Here is a 15708-nt window from a genome sequence, read left to right on the forward strand (position 1 = left end):
TCCTCCTCCTCCTCCTCCTCCTTCTTCCTTTTTATTCTCTCCTTCTCATTTCTGGTACTATCATCCACATATGTCACAGAACTTCATAAAGTCTTATCTGGAATTTTAATTTAGGTTATTGTACTGGAAAATACATTCCAGAAGAATGCATCTTCTTATGGAGCATTCATCAAATTCAAAATGATTTTCTTCTCTATGTGAAACAGAATTCATTTACTTTTTTTTTTTTTTTTGGGGGGGGGTGGGGAAGTGAGACACAGACAAAAACCAGTGGTTAGTAGTGGTGACAGAGAAGTCAAAATGAAACGTTTCTAAGATAGAGTATGTTGTAAAACTATAAGAAGGAAGAGCTTGGGACGTTGAGTTGGGCAGTGGAAGATGAGGCAAGGCAGGGGTCTGGGGAAGGGTCCCTAAAGCAGTGTAGAACCTACAGCCAGAGCAGCCCAAATAGCCAGGCCTCAGGAGTCCCCTCCAATTGTGTCAGAGGAGGGGAATGATGATTCCTGAGAGTTTATGAATAAGAGGTAAGAAAAAACAAAGATCTAAAAGTCCAGTGCAACCAGCCACCACAGTCAATTTTTTCTCCACACAAATAGTTCCCTCTTCATCCATTGATCTGTGAGACAAAAGGATTCTACTAGTTCAGCCTAACAGCATTCCACAAAATAACCCAGAAAAGTGACCTTAAATTTTCCCAGACTTTCCTAAGGGCAATATATTGCTTCACTGTGATACATAGCAGGAAAGTTAATAACTCAGGGTTTAGGGGACTAGTGTCAAGGCATGGAATTGAAGGGGGGAAAGTGAGACAGAAAACCTTTTTAATCTCCTAGTATCTCAGGCACATTTCAGAATTGTAGCAGACTTTCGGTGGTGAGTATCTCAGAGTTTCTCAGATCACTTTGATTGATTTGCTAATCATGTAGAGTTATAAAGAATTTATACAGAATCATAGGATCATAGACTTTGGAAAACATTATTCAACTACTTGATGCTCAAGGTCACACAGGAGGAAGGAGAAAGAAATAAACCTTTATATCACATCTATTAAATGATCTGCAAATATTATGTTATTAGATCCTCACAAAAACTCTATAAGAGAGGTGTTTTATTATTTTTTGAGGAAACCGAGGCAAGCAGAGATGAAGTGACTTGCCAAGCATCACATAGCCATCTGGTGTCTATGTGATTATTAATAACAACAGCAATAGCTAACATCTCCATAGTGTCTTAAGGTTTACAAAATCTTTTCAGTGATGTCAAGTTCAAATAGAAATGGACACTAAACCACAAACAGGGATCCTTGCTGGCCAAGTACTGACTTAGAAAAACATATTGCTGTATTTTTATTTATTTTGTTAAACAGTTTCCAATTATATTTTCATTTGGTTGGGTATCTGCTTCATATAAAATAAATATTTATTGATAGGCAAAATGAGTTTTCTGGTTTTTGTTTTACATATTTTGTTATTGTCATTTTAAATGTCCAACTATGTTCAAGTCTTCCTTATCTTATTTTGGGGCTTTCTTGGCAAAAATATTGAAGTGCTTTACCATTTTCTTCTCCATACCACATTGCCTGCACACCAGCTATCATTATCCTTTGCTTCCTTCCCCCCAGCTAGAAGCTTGGACTCCGACCTTGGGTTCTCTACCTTTGTTGGTAAGTGAATATTCATGTTATGTAGCCTAGAAGAAAATCTCCATACCACTTTAATGTAGCTCCATGTCATATTACACAGAGTATTTCCTTTTTATCTCTTTTCCATTTTATGTGTAGTCGCTCCACTGTTGGAATCTAAGAATCTAAGTTTCTCAAAGATGGTCCCTATCTTTTTTTCACTCACATTTGTTTCATTCCCAAGGAAGGAAAACAAAGAGAGGATTTAGATATGTGTCCAGGCCCCATCCATAGTGGGGAGACTCAGAGCAGTGTAGGAAGTCCTCAATATTTATACCAGTGGCTACATAGTGAGCTATAGCCCCGACAATGAGTAGAAACTCAAGGAGACAAGTTTGATTCATAGCAGGGCTTCATGACCAGAACATGGGTACCTCTCTGGTGCTTATCTGAACTCAGACAACACCTGGTGCTGGGGTCAAAGCAACCCAATAATTAAGAGATTTTGTTAGAGAGTGAGATCATCCAGAGGGTGAGCCCAGGATTGTTGCTATGGCAAGCTCAGGGCACAGCTTGCTTGCTGGGCCTTAACTGAGGAAAACACAGTGTCTCCCAGTATCTTCACAAAAACTAAGAGTAAAATCTCAAAGTCACATGGCATGGATATTTTAGTCATTTTATTTACATAATTCCATATTGCTTTCCAGAATATACTAGTTCACAGCTTCACCAACTACTCACTAGTGTGTCTATCTTTCCACAACTCTTTCAACACTGACTATTGAGGATTCTTTCTTTTTCTCATGATCTATGGTTTTTTCTTCTTTTGGAAACACTGTCCTTTGGGGTGAACAACTTCAGTTTCCTCATCTGCAGAGTAGGGATGATATTTCTTGCATTTCTCATGAACCTGGGCTATTGAGGGGTGGGTATAGAGTAGTGATTTGTAAAAATTAAAGAACTATAAGAATATGGATGCTTTATGATTTTGTTTTTTTTTTAATTTGGATAGAAAGGCAATCATATCACAGTGGGTAGAGAGCTATCCTGGAAGCCCGCAAGGCCTAGATTCAAGTCTAACCTCTCACCCAAGTTGTTTCATGACCCTGAGAAATTCACTTCATCTCTTAATCCTCTTGTTATCTCTCTAAAACTTTAAGTTGCAGAGAAGGTGCTAGCATGCATTGGTGAAGGGTATTTCCTCACCTGAGAGTTCCTTATTCTAATAGAATCACAGATCCATGCTTAATCCCTATTTATTGAATAATTTCTCCAAAGTAAACTAAGAACATCTTATTCATTTATTTATTTATCTGTTCATTCATTCATTCATTTATTTATTGCTGAGGCAATTGGGGTTAAGTGACTTGCCCAGGGTCACACAGCGAGGCAGTGTTAAGTGTCTGAGAGCAGATTTGAACTCAGGTCCTCCTGACTTCAGAGCTAGTGCTCTATCCACTGAGCCACCCAGTTGCTCCAAGAACATCTCTTTTAAAAATCACAACAATAGCTGTTATATCTAGCTTTCTGATTTCCAGAAAATTTATATATATTTGCAATTTGGAACTTCTATCAAGAAGATATTTACTTATTTAACAGATGAGGAAAATGATTGTAGAGAGGTTAAATGATTCATCAATTCCATGAGTCCCCTAATGCTAAGTTCATTGTTTTTTCATCATGTCACACTAGAAAAATACTCAATGATCCCAAAACCATAAGCAGTGTTCATGATTTCCAGACATTACTGTTCCTTTGATACTTGTAAAGTGCAAAAGGCAAGACCCGGGGCAGTCCTTCCATATGAGCCCTGCCACGTGAGAGTCTGGTGAGGTATAAAATATTTTGGATACAGAGTCAGAGGACCTGGATTCAAGATTTAGCTCTAATGATTACTAAATAGCATGAAAAGAAAAGAGAGCTATGTTATTCAGTAGATTACAATGATCTTGAGGACAAGGTATTTCTCTGAGGCTCAATTTTCTCATCTGTCAAAGGTCAGGGCTCACAAACCTCATCCATGATTTCATTGGTTTAGGGAACTCCCACTGTAGGAAACTCCCTCAACCAATGCAGGTCTGAATCATCTGCAAATTATCATTTTGGAGAGTTGTGGAGCTCAAGAGAAGTTAAGTAATTTGCCTGTGGTCACATAGTCAATATTTACCAAAGGTAGGACTTGAATTCATATCCTTCTGGCTTTGTGGCCAGGTTTCTCCTCATTGTGTTTTACATGAAAACAATAAAAAAAAACCCCAAAACAGTAATAATAACAACAAAAAACCCTTTTGTAAATCTTATAAAGAGAAATCAATATAAACTAGTCGAATCTCACCCTTTTTCTTCCTCTCATATAGAACTCTGTATCTTACTACTCTCGTCCAGTCCCCTCTAGATCTATTTTCTCTGACCATCTTCTCTGGGAGGGGTTGCTTTGGGCTACATGGCAACTCATGCCCGTTCATGGCCTCTGATCTGATGAACTCTGTGGGAGTCACGCTTGCCTGGATCTTTTGTACAGACAATGTTGTTGCTTGTCATGACTGCAGGAGCCTCGGGAAGGATGAGAGCCTGAAACAGACACTTTGGAAAACGTTCACAATTAGCCTGGATGAAGGCCTTGGGAGGCCTTTCTAATTTGAACCAATTTGGAAAAGATGATTACATTTAAAATTTAAAAAATATATATATATATATATATTAACAGGTGCATTGCCATAAGGTGGGGAGGGAGGGGAGGTGAGGAGAAGGAGAAGAGGCCTTAAATAAACATTTGATCATCAGTTTTACATGTCAGGAAAATAATTATCCTTTTCCTTTAGGCAAGAGCCTAGTGAGGATTCAAAAATCCTCCAGAAGCTGGTTTCCCCTTCATTTTCCAAGCCAATTCTACACTGATATCTAGCTGTCAAAACCTTCCCAAGAGGTGAGAAGCTCAAAGCTAGGCCCTTTGTTGAGATTCCCTACTTCTCCCTCTGAGGTTAGCCTGTCTCACTCCATGTTTGAATCTTAAAATTCTCTGACTGGAGGAGACTGTGAAAGATAAACTCATGAAGTTCTCTGGCTTCAGGTAGGCCCATTAATGAGCCCAGAAGTCAAGTCAGTGCCATTTGTCAATTGTCTACCATGCCTCTATGCAGCATTATGTACTGGATTTTTAGGAAGATTTTAGAAGGGAAGAGGAAGGAAAAGGAAAAGAAGAGGAAAAAGAAAAAAAAGGAGGAGGAGGATGAGGAGGAGGGGCAGGAGGGGAAAGGAGAGGAGCAGGAGGAAGATGTGGGGCAGTGACAGGTGATACTGTGTGATTTTGGCAAGTTATTGAACCTCGCTAGCCCTTGGTTTCTGTTATTTTTAATGAAGGGATTAGACTGGATAATTTCAAAGATGCCTTTCCACTCTAAAATTCTATGACCTATCGCTGTGATTACTGTCCTTGAGGAGCTTACATTCTAAATGGCAGACTAGATACTTCCTTTCTTCCTTCCTTCCTTCCTTCCTTCCTTCCTTCCTTCCTTCCTTCCTTCCTTCCTTCCTTTTTTCCTTCCTTCTTTCCTTTCTTTTTCCTTCCTTCTTTTCTTTAACTAGACATAAATTTTTTTAAAAAAGAAAAGTCAGTGACATGCTTGCAAAAACTTACATAAATAAATAAAAATTAATATGATGCAAAATAAACACAAATGAGATATGAGAGGTTTGGAGGCACAGAACAATCAAAGTTGGGATGGATTAATCAGAGAAGGCTTCCCAAAAGAGGCAAAATTTGTGCAGGTTTGGTAGGAGGCAAGAAACATGCAGAAAAAAACTTCTGGTTTTCTTTTCTCAACAATTCCTCATATAATTTCCTTTCTTACACTATTATTAGTTTGGCCTTGTGGCAAGATACTGTATGATGTGAATTAGAGTTTAATAATTTAAACCCCCTTGCAAATTCACTGAGTGTGAATTGTGATGTTTCTTAGGAGTTCTAATCTATCACAAATGATCAAATGGTAAGTTTGGGTGGTAAGTGCATGAAAGCAGATTAAGAAAACTTCAGAAAAGAACAAAGGGGCCTTGCAGGTCATCAGAAGAGTCAGTCGTGTAAATGGTCTGATTTATGGGACAATAGAAAATGACCTTTTCCCCCCATCCTCCATCTTTCCTTTACCCTTGAAATTCCACTATTATTGATTGATTTCTTAATTTACATTAAGAGTTGGTGATGTATATATATTACTAGAAGGAGGGACCTGAAGCAGATCATTGGTCACCTAGGAAATAGAGGTAGGGTAAAGGTAGGGAAAGGGAAGGTATAAAAAATACATAAAGAATCTCCAAAACAAATGCTTTGCTCCATAGTTACCCATGGGCAACTTGGAAAAGAAGAATTATTTGATTTGGAAGGCATGTGTTTCAGGTGCTAACTACATCAATTTCAATAGAAAACCACCTGGTATAGGTGCCGGAACAGGTCAGACAAAAAATAAATTAATGGGCAACGGTTATTGGCAAGAGTTATCTCACAAGGGTGTATGCTGACAACCTGGCCCAGTTTGGTAAAGGACTGTTCTTCTAAGCTATTATTAAGCAGAAGGGAAAGATTAAGAAGAGAACAGCATGGGACTGCTACCACAGGTGGGCTGAGGATGGGGGGGTGGGGAAGAGTTTGGAGCCAAACATGTCAACTGCTTAATCTGTATTTTTCTTCCCACACCTTCAGATTCCATTTATGTCCCTCAGTACACTTGGACTCACACACGAATTGGGGGTGGGGGAAGAAGGCCATCTTGGCCTCCAGCCTGCCTGGATACCTGCTGAGAGAGTTTTGCACTTGTCACCAGGCCCCAGCAGCACCCAGGGCTCCATTTTACATCCCCAATTAGCCTTCAGCTCCGGTTCATGGCATCTCTGGCTTCCTGAGTGCAGATGCTGATAACGGATGCCTACTGGGTTCCAATCGTCCTCAAGCTGAATCTAGGCTCTGTCAGGGATAATTCTTTCAAGTGAACGAGAGTTAGGCTGGTTCTGAGTGGAAGCAGGTGGTTTCCTTTCTTGGCAGAAGATTTCTGACTGTACAGGAGTTGAGACAGTCAAAGCAGAGAGGATGGAGTACTGAATGTAAGAAACCTCCCCACATACTCCTAAACACGCATAGATCACAGGCTGGCTACCTCTGCATCGATAAACTCTTAGGGCTTTCAAATGCCCGTCCTGATTTGAAATGAGAAAGGGAATTGTTGAAATTTTAGACATTGTTTCTGGCTGTCAGAGCATAGATGTCAATCAAGAATGAGAAGATGAAAGAACTGGGATTGGAACAATTCTTCCTCCCCTTTCCCATTCCTCCTTCCTTCTTTCTGACTTCCACCCCCCCCATACACACACTCCTATATTCACAACTTTTATTTGGAGACAAGTTTTAAAATGATTGGTTGTACCTAGAAGTATCATTTTTACCAAGCTAAATATTAATCATTTCTTCAACTGAATCAGATATGGTATGAATTTCAGTGAAGTGCCAATCCAAAATATATGTGCCAGGGTTACTCATATATTTGCATATTATTATTTGGGCAACATGTGTTATTTTTTTCTTTCACTTTGTTTTTCTAGAATAGATGGTTGGCCCAGTCTCTTACACATTTGGGTTAATTTTATTGAATGGCATGTCAGCACTCAACATCAAATGTCAACTGAAATATTTGGAGAATGTTGCTATCAAAAAGGAATACTTTCTATGTTTTGTCCTCTATGGAAGACATATTTCATGGCAAAAGTCTTAATAAGACTGTGGTTTCTTGTTTTATATTCTGTCTCAATGTGGATCAAATTTTCCAGTTGTGTGTCAAATGATATACCATTTAGTTTCATTGACAAAGATCATAGATTGTATCTTGTTCAGTGGTATCTGATCCTTCATGATCCCATTTTAGGTTTTCTGGGTAAAGATATTGTAGTGATTTGCCATTTCCTTCTCCATTTCATTTTGCAGATGAAGAAACTAAGGCAAATAGTGACTTGCTCAGAGTCATAACATTCTATGTCTTGAGTCCAGATTTGAATTCAAGTGTCTTTAACTCCAGGTCCAGTATTCTATCCACTGTGCTACCAAGCTGCAGTGTACCAGCAGTTAAACTAGTGTTCACAGATGTTTCAAGATCTGTGAAATTAAGACGCCTCCAATTCCATTACTATTACTTCACTGCCACTGAAGACTTACATTCTGTCAGCCAGCTCAAGCCACTCCCATTTCATAGGACCAGCCAGAGACTGCCTGGTTGGCATTGTATTTCAAAAATTCAGTCACCTTCATGTCACCATGGGTTGTTGGAGTAGCTATATGATGGCATAGAGATGATCAAGCTGGAAAGGCGTCACATATGTGCTCGGTGATGAGGTGATGTCTGAAGACCAATGAATCAGTCAATAAATAGTCATTAATTACTTACTGTGTGCTGGCCACTATGCTAATGCTGGGAATCCAAGCAGAAGCAGAAAGAAACACTTTCCACATTCTCAAGGAACTTACATTCTTCTGGGGAAGGCAAAGAAAAAAGGAGCTGAAAATGAAATGTGAGGGCCATCATAGCTTGTTTGTTCTCAATTCCAGAAGAGGACTATAAGATCAGGGAGGGGATGTCATGGCATACAAGGTCAGAGAGGGCTCTGCCTGGGACAAGCTGTGGGTTGTAGCCACTGCCTCTATCCCTGAGCCTGCTCTGGTGCTATCCAGCCACGAGACGAACTGGCTGCAGAAGAGACTGATGGGAAGGGGGCTGACCTATGGGAAGGGCATAGATGGGGAGAAGACAAAGGAGGACTCCAAAGATTCTGCAGAAGCAGATGACCAGCTTAAGGGACCAGGATGCATCAGATTTAACAAGATCTGAAAGGGAGGGCTCATCATTTCTCCTCTGTCCAAGAAGATGAAGACAAAAACTAAAGAGAAGAAAGAGAAAAAGCACAAAGTGGATGAAGATGAAATTCAGAAAAGAAATATCTTGGTTTTCAACAGGATAATTTCAGAAAGGCCTGGAGAGACTTACATGAACTGATGCTGTGTGAAATGAGCAGGACCAGGAGATCATTATATACTTCAACAACAATACTATATGATGACCAGTTCTGATGGACCAGGCCATCCTCAGCAACGAGATCAACCAAAGCATTTCTAATGGAGCAGTAATGAACTGAACTAGCTATGCCCAGAAAAAGAACTCTGGGAGATGACTAAAAACCATTACATTGAATTCCCAATCCCTATATTTATGCACACCTGCATTTTTGATTTCCTTCACAAGCTAATTGTACAATATTTCAGAGTCTGATTGTTTTTCTACAGCAAAATAACGTTTTGGTCGGGTATACTTATTGTGTATCTAATTTATATTTTAATATATTTAACATCTACTGGTCATCCTGCCATCTAGGGGAGGGGTTGGGGGGGGGTAAGAGGTGAAAAATTGGAACAAGAGGTTTGGCAATTGTTAATGCTGTAAAGTTACCCATGTATATATCCTGTAAATAAAAGGCTATTAAATAAAAAAAAAATAAAAAAAAAAGAAATATCTTGGTTTCTTCCTTTTCTGAAGAAAAACCATGAAGAAATGTACAACTGATCGGCATTCCCCAAAGCCCCTAATGAATAGCTGACCCAGTACATTATTGGCATCTCAGTATCTGAGAATGTTGTCATTGCTCTGCTGAGCATCCCTAAGATGCTTGTTGGTGAAATGGTAGTGGAAACTGGATGTGTGTGAGAAATGGGGAGAGCTGCTCCACAACAGCCCAAACACATGTGGGAGGCTGTTTGAAGGCTGAAGTCAAGGGGGAGGGTGCAGTTTCCTAACTCAAAGCATCAAAAAAAAAAAATGTCTGTCTCTGGATCTAGTATAGCTATAATGCTGAAAATTCAAAGGACATTGTAATGAAACATTTGCCCCCAGACCTAGAGCAAAGATGGAGGATTAAAGACAGGCTCTCCCCCAGCCTTTCCCCTAAACCAGTCCCGATTCTTTAAATAGAGAATCTAAACAAATTTCAGAGTGTTAAGAACACCCCCAAAAAAGAGAATACAACATTTTCCAACCAATGACAACTTAGAAAGTCAGAAGATAAGGACTGTGACATCAGGGTGGGAATACAGCTTGGAAACCCAATTCTGGGCTTGGTCCAGCCCAGCAGCAGTGCCAGCAAAGTAGGAACAGTTATAAGGACCTCTGAATCGATGGCAGTACTGGCAGTTTTTAGACCTTTCAGCCTAGACACATCAAAGATAACTTGGAAAGTCCATAGAAAGTTTTGTCAATAGTGTGAGAGGACCTTGGGAAACCAACAAACCAGGAGTGGTGGTGAACAGTGGTGGCAGTGGCAGCTTCCTGAGACTTCAGCTCATACAGGTTTCTTTATTAACAATCAGGTTTATTTATTACTAAATCATATGGCTACATTGGGATGGGGATATTCCTAACGGTTTCAGGTAGAAGAGAGTGCTTGTGATCAGCTCCCTGGAAGGATCTCTGAAAACAGTTGCATGAAACTACTAAAGTTTTAGATAATGCTCCATCCACCCTGGAAATAGAACCTTATTTTAACAAAGAGTTAAAAGCTGGTTAATAGACTAGGAAAATGAGCAGACAACAGAAAAATATTCTGATCATAGAAAATTACTATGGTGACAAGGAAAATCAAAACACACACTCACAAGATGATAACAAAATTCAAAGCTCCTACATCCAACACCTCCAAGAAAAATAAGGCCAAGGAATAATTAAAAAGGGATTTTGAAAATCAAGTAAGAGAGATGGAGGAAAAATTAAGAAAAGAGTAGTACAAAAGGAAATACAAAAAGGTAATGCGAAGAATGCCTTAAAAAGCAAAATTGACCAAATGGGAAAGGAGGTACAAAAGTTCACTAGTTAAAAATAATTCCTTAAAAATTAGAATTGAGCAAAAAGAAGCTAATGACTTTATGAGAAATCAAGATATAACAAAACAAAACCAAAAAATGAAACAAAAGAAAACAAATGTGTCTTAATGGAAAACTGACCTAGAAAATAGATTCAGGAGAAATAATTTAAAAATCATTGATCTACCTGAAAGTTATAATTTTAAAAAGCCTGGACATCATCTTTCAAGAAATTATCAAGGAAAGCTATCCTGATATTCTAGAACCACAGGGCAAAATAGAAATTGAAAAAATCCACTTATCACCTCTTGAAAGAGATCCCAAAATGAAAACTCCCAGGAATATTATAGCCAAATTCCAGAACTCTCGGGTCAAAGAGAAAATATTGCAAGCACCCAGAAAGAAAATTCAAGTACAGTGGAACCACAATTATGATAGCACAAGATTGAGCAACTCTACATTAAAAGACCAAGGACTTGAAATATTATATTCTGGAGAGCATGGAGCAAGGATTGCTACAAAGAATCACCTATCCAGCTAAGTATAATCCTTCAGGGGAAAAGATGGAAATTCAGTGAAATAGAGGATTTTCAAGCATTCATGATAAAAAGACTAGAGCTGAATAGAAAATTTGATTTTCAAATATAGGACTCAGGAAAAGTATATCATAAGGGATTTAATAGGGTTTATCTACTTACATCCCTACATGGGAGGATGATATTTGTAGCTCATTAGAACTTTCTAATTTTATGGAAGTTAGGAGTATATATAGACAGAAGGCACAGGTATCAATTGAATATGAAGGGATAATATCTTTAAAAATGAAATTAAGGAATGAGAAAGGAATGTACTGGGAGAAAGGGAAAAGGAGAAGTGGAATGATGTAAATTATCTTCCATAAAAAGAGGCAAAGAAAAGCTTTTAGAATGGAGAGGAAGAGGGGGAACAAAGGGTGAGTGAGGGAACCTTACTCTCATCAGAACTGGATCAAATAGGAAATAGAAATCTAGAAATCTATCTTTCTCTGCAAGACAGTAGGAGGAAAAATTGCTTATAAGAAGAGGAGAGGGTCATAAAAGAGAGAGCATCTTGGGGAAGAAAGTGATCAGTAGCAAAATATTTTTAAGGAAATACAGAGTGAAAGGAGGGAGAGAATAGAATAAATGGGGGAAATATAGTTAGCAATAGTAATTGTAAAAAGTATTTTGAAGCAAGTTTCTCTAAGATATTTTTTCGAACATAGAAACAATCAAACTTATAAAAATTTATAAAATTTATAAAAAAATAAGTTATATCATAATTGATAAATGATCAAAAGATATGGTCTGTGCTTAAAAGGCATGAATTCTTTGACCTAATAGTACCATTACTGGGCATAAATCTCCAAAGATAATTTTTAAAAAGGAAAATCATCTATGTATAAAAATAGTTATAGAAGCTCTCTTCTCAGGGCAAAAAAAATGGAAATTGAGGGGATGCTCATCAAATGGGGGGTATGTAATTATGATGGAATGTTATTGTTCTATGGGAAATGATAAGTAGGATGCTCTCAGAAAAAAAAAATCTTGAAAAGTCCTCCATGAACTTAAGCAAAATGAAATGTACTATATACAAAGTAATAGCAATGTTATGGGATAATTAATTGTGAATGGCTTTGATGATCTTAGCAGTACAATGATCCATGACTGTTCTGATGGACTCATGATAAAAAATCCTATCCATACCCAGAGAAGGAGTTTACTATGTCTGAATACAGACTGAAGCATTATTTCTGTCTGTCTGTCTCCATCTCCATCTCCGTCTCTCTCCTCTTCTCCCTCTCTCTCTTTTTCCTCCCCACCCCAATATATGTGTATGTATGTTATTTTTCTTGAGGGTTTTTTTTAGGATGGGAGATATATTTTCTTGCACAATATGACTTATGGAAATGTTTTGCATAACTTCATATGTGGTTTCTTAATGAGGACTAGGGGTGGGGATAAGGGAAAGAATCTGGAGTTCAAAAGTTTTAAAAATATAAAAAATGTTTTTAATGTGATGGGAAGAATATTAAAAAAAAGAATAACAAAAAATCTTCAAGAATAAAATTGTTGGTAGACAATTACTTTCAGAATTGCCTCCTATCAATGTAAGACCATTTAGTTCAGTCTGTGATTAATGTAGGAATAATTTCTTAATTGCTTAACTGAAACAGAGAAGTGTCCTTACATAGAAACTCCTTGTACAAAGCATATAAGAGTACTATTTTCAAATGGGTTAAAATCTTCTAAGGATTACTTTTGGTTAATCTCAAAAACACCTTGTTTTGTAACTTTCACATTGGGACCCTAAACTGCTACTATCAGGGTTTCATATCTAATTTGAAGTTAATAACACGCTGGAAGTTTGTAATTTGTAAAATTTTATAGTTCATCTTACACCTTTGTAAGTAGTATATTTATAGAATAATTTTATCCCCTAAAACTAAGGATTATCATGTTGTTTTTGGTGTATGATCATAATAATATCTTCTAACTTGGGGTGAGGGAGAAAATAGCCATCAATGAAACAGTTGGACCAAATGAATCAATGTATTGGTGTGTATGTGTATTTCTTTCTTACCTATCACCTTGAGCAAATCACTCAACATATGTAGGTATCATTTTGTTTATCTGTAAAATGAGGATGTTGAACTGGTTAACTCTGAAAGGGGGTCCCTCTCATCTCTAAATCTATGGTTCTGTGGCCTTTTTCTTTTTCTTCTTATTATATATTTTTATTTACAAAACATGTGCATGGGTAACTTTTCAATATTGACCTTTGCAAAATCTTCTGTTCCAACTTTTCCCCTTCTTACCCCCACTCCCTCCTCTAGATGGAAGGTAGTCCAATACATGTTAAGTATGTTAAAGTATGTCAAATCTAATATATGTATACATATTTATAAAGTTATCTTGCTGCACAAGAAAAATTGGATCTAGAAAAAAAGAAATAAAACCTGAGAAGGAAAACAAAAGTGCAAGCAAACAATAACAGAAAGAGTGGAAATGCTATGTTGTGGTCCACACCCATTTCCCATAGTTCTCTCTCTGGATATAGCTACTCCCTTCATTACTGAATAATTGCAACTTGTTTGAATCATCTCATTGTTGAAGAGAGCCCCATCCATTAGAATTGATCATTGTATAATTTTGTTGTTGCCATGTATCTGGTTCTGCTCATTTCACTTAGCATCAGTTCATGTAAATTTTTCCAGGCCTCTCTGAAATCATCCTGTTGGCCATTTATTACAGAACAAAAATATTCCACACCATTCATATACCATAACTTATTCAGCCATTCTCCAATTGAAGGGTATCCATTCAGTTTTCAGTTTCTAGCCACTACAAAAAGGGCTGCCACAAACATTTTTGCACATGTGGGTTCCTTTCCCTTCTTTAAGATCTCGTTGGGGTATAAGCCCATTAGTAGCATTGTTGGATCAAAAGGTCTGCACAGTTTGTAATTTTTTGAGCATAGTTCCAAATTGCTCTCCAGAATGGTTGGATTTGTTCACAATTCCACCAACAATGAACAGTGCGGCAGTTTTCTCACATCCCCTCCAGCATTCATCATTATCTTTTCCTGTCATCTTAGTCCATCTGAGAAGTATGTAGTGGTATCTCAGAGTTGTCTTAATTTGCATTTCTCTGATCAATAGTGATTTGGAACACCTTTTCGTATAACTAGAAATAGTTTCAATTTCTTCATTTGAAAGATGTTCATATCCTTTGATCATTTATCAATTGGAGAATGGCTTGATTTCTTATAGAGTCAATTCTCTACATATTTTGGAAATGAGGCCTTTATGAGAACCTTTGAATATAAAAATATTTTCTCAGTTTATTGCTTCCCTTTTAATGCTGTTTGTATTACTTTTGTTTGTACAAAAATCTTTTAAGTTAATATAATCAAAATTATTTAATTTTTGATCAATAATGAGACTAAGGACAATAACAAAGACGGTACCAGCAATAGTTGTCTTCCATATTTAACCAAACTGGCTCTAGATGTAGAGCTGCAAGGCATGTGTTTAGAGACAAGAAGAGTAGAGGGTTCCACCAGGGGTTAATAAAGCCCTCAAATCCATACCTTGAAAGTCCCAAGAAGTAGAAATAGGTAATAAGTATAATTGTAGCAATCAATTACATGTTTAGAAGCTTTAATTCTGAGATGACAGACCAGAATTCTGAACCTCACAAGTTCACAATCCTGGGAGGTAAAGGTAAGCATAAGAACCCATATCACTCAGGGCAAGCCAAAACAGGGAATATAATCCTACCCAATAACTCAGTATGGGTTGTAACCTGGTTTGGCATAAAGCCCCAAGTTAAGAAGTAAAGCTGGGGGAGAGAAGCAAATCAAAACTATTCAAAAAAAACTTTTTGCAAACCTAGAAATTCCTCCCAAAGAAAGAATAAATACAACAGCAAATAAGAAATGGAAAACAAAATTATTTTCCACAAGGAAAGCATAAATATGTAGAAGAAATGAATTGAAAAATTTTGAAATGTGAAAAGTAGCTTAAAAGAGAAAGTGATAAACCTTTCTCAAGAATTGGAATCTCTGAAAAATAGATTAGATCAAATAGAAATTCATGAGACTGCAAGAAATAGTGGAACAAAATCAAAAGGTTAGAAAAAATAGAAGAAAATGTAAAATATATAAAGTGAAAAATAACTTACCTGGAAAAAAGGTCAAGGAGAGAGAACTTAATCATTGGACTACCATAATTTGAAAGCAAAACAAAAGCCTGGATATTATATTTCAAAAAATCATATGCAAAAACTATGCCAGATCTATTTATTGAAACCAGAGAGCAAAGATAAAAAGTATCCACTGATCACATCCTTACATGAATCCTAAAAGGAAAAGTGCCAGGAATGCCATGGCCAAAGGAAAGAGTTCTTTATCAATAGAAAAATATTGTGAATATCCAGAAAGAAGTAGTTAGTACAAAGAGAACACATTCAGGATCACCCAAGTCCTGGCAGCTTCTATAAGTGAGATATTTTGCACTGCGATATTCCAAAATGCCAGAGATAAGCTTACAACCAAGAATAATTTACTCTACAAAGCCAAGCATAATCTTGTAGGGGAAAAATATGAATAAACTCATTTAACCTTTCTGGGCCTTAGTTTCTTCACCTGTAAAATGTGGTGGTTGAACTAGAAGGCAATA

General features: G+C 37.3%; 1 pseudogene; it reads left to right on the plus strand.

The window, feature by feature from the left end:
* The first annotated feature begins 8226 nt into the window (after positions 1-8226).
* LOC111719784 lies at positions 8227-9528 on the plus strand (annotated as a pseudogene).
* Positions 9529-15708: the final 6180 nt, after the last annotated feature.

This window comes from Sarcophilus harrisii, chromosome 3, assembly GCF_902635505.1.
Source record: "Sarcophilus harrisii chromosome 3, mSarHar1.11, whole genome shotgun sequence".
NCBI classification, from domain to species: domain Eukaryota; kingdom Metazoa; phylum Chordata; class Mammalia; order Dasyuromorphia; family Dasyuridae; genus Sarcophilus; species Sarcophilus harrisii.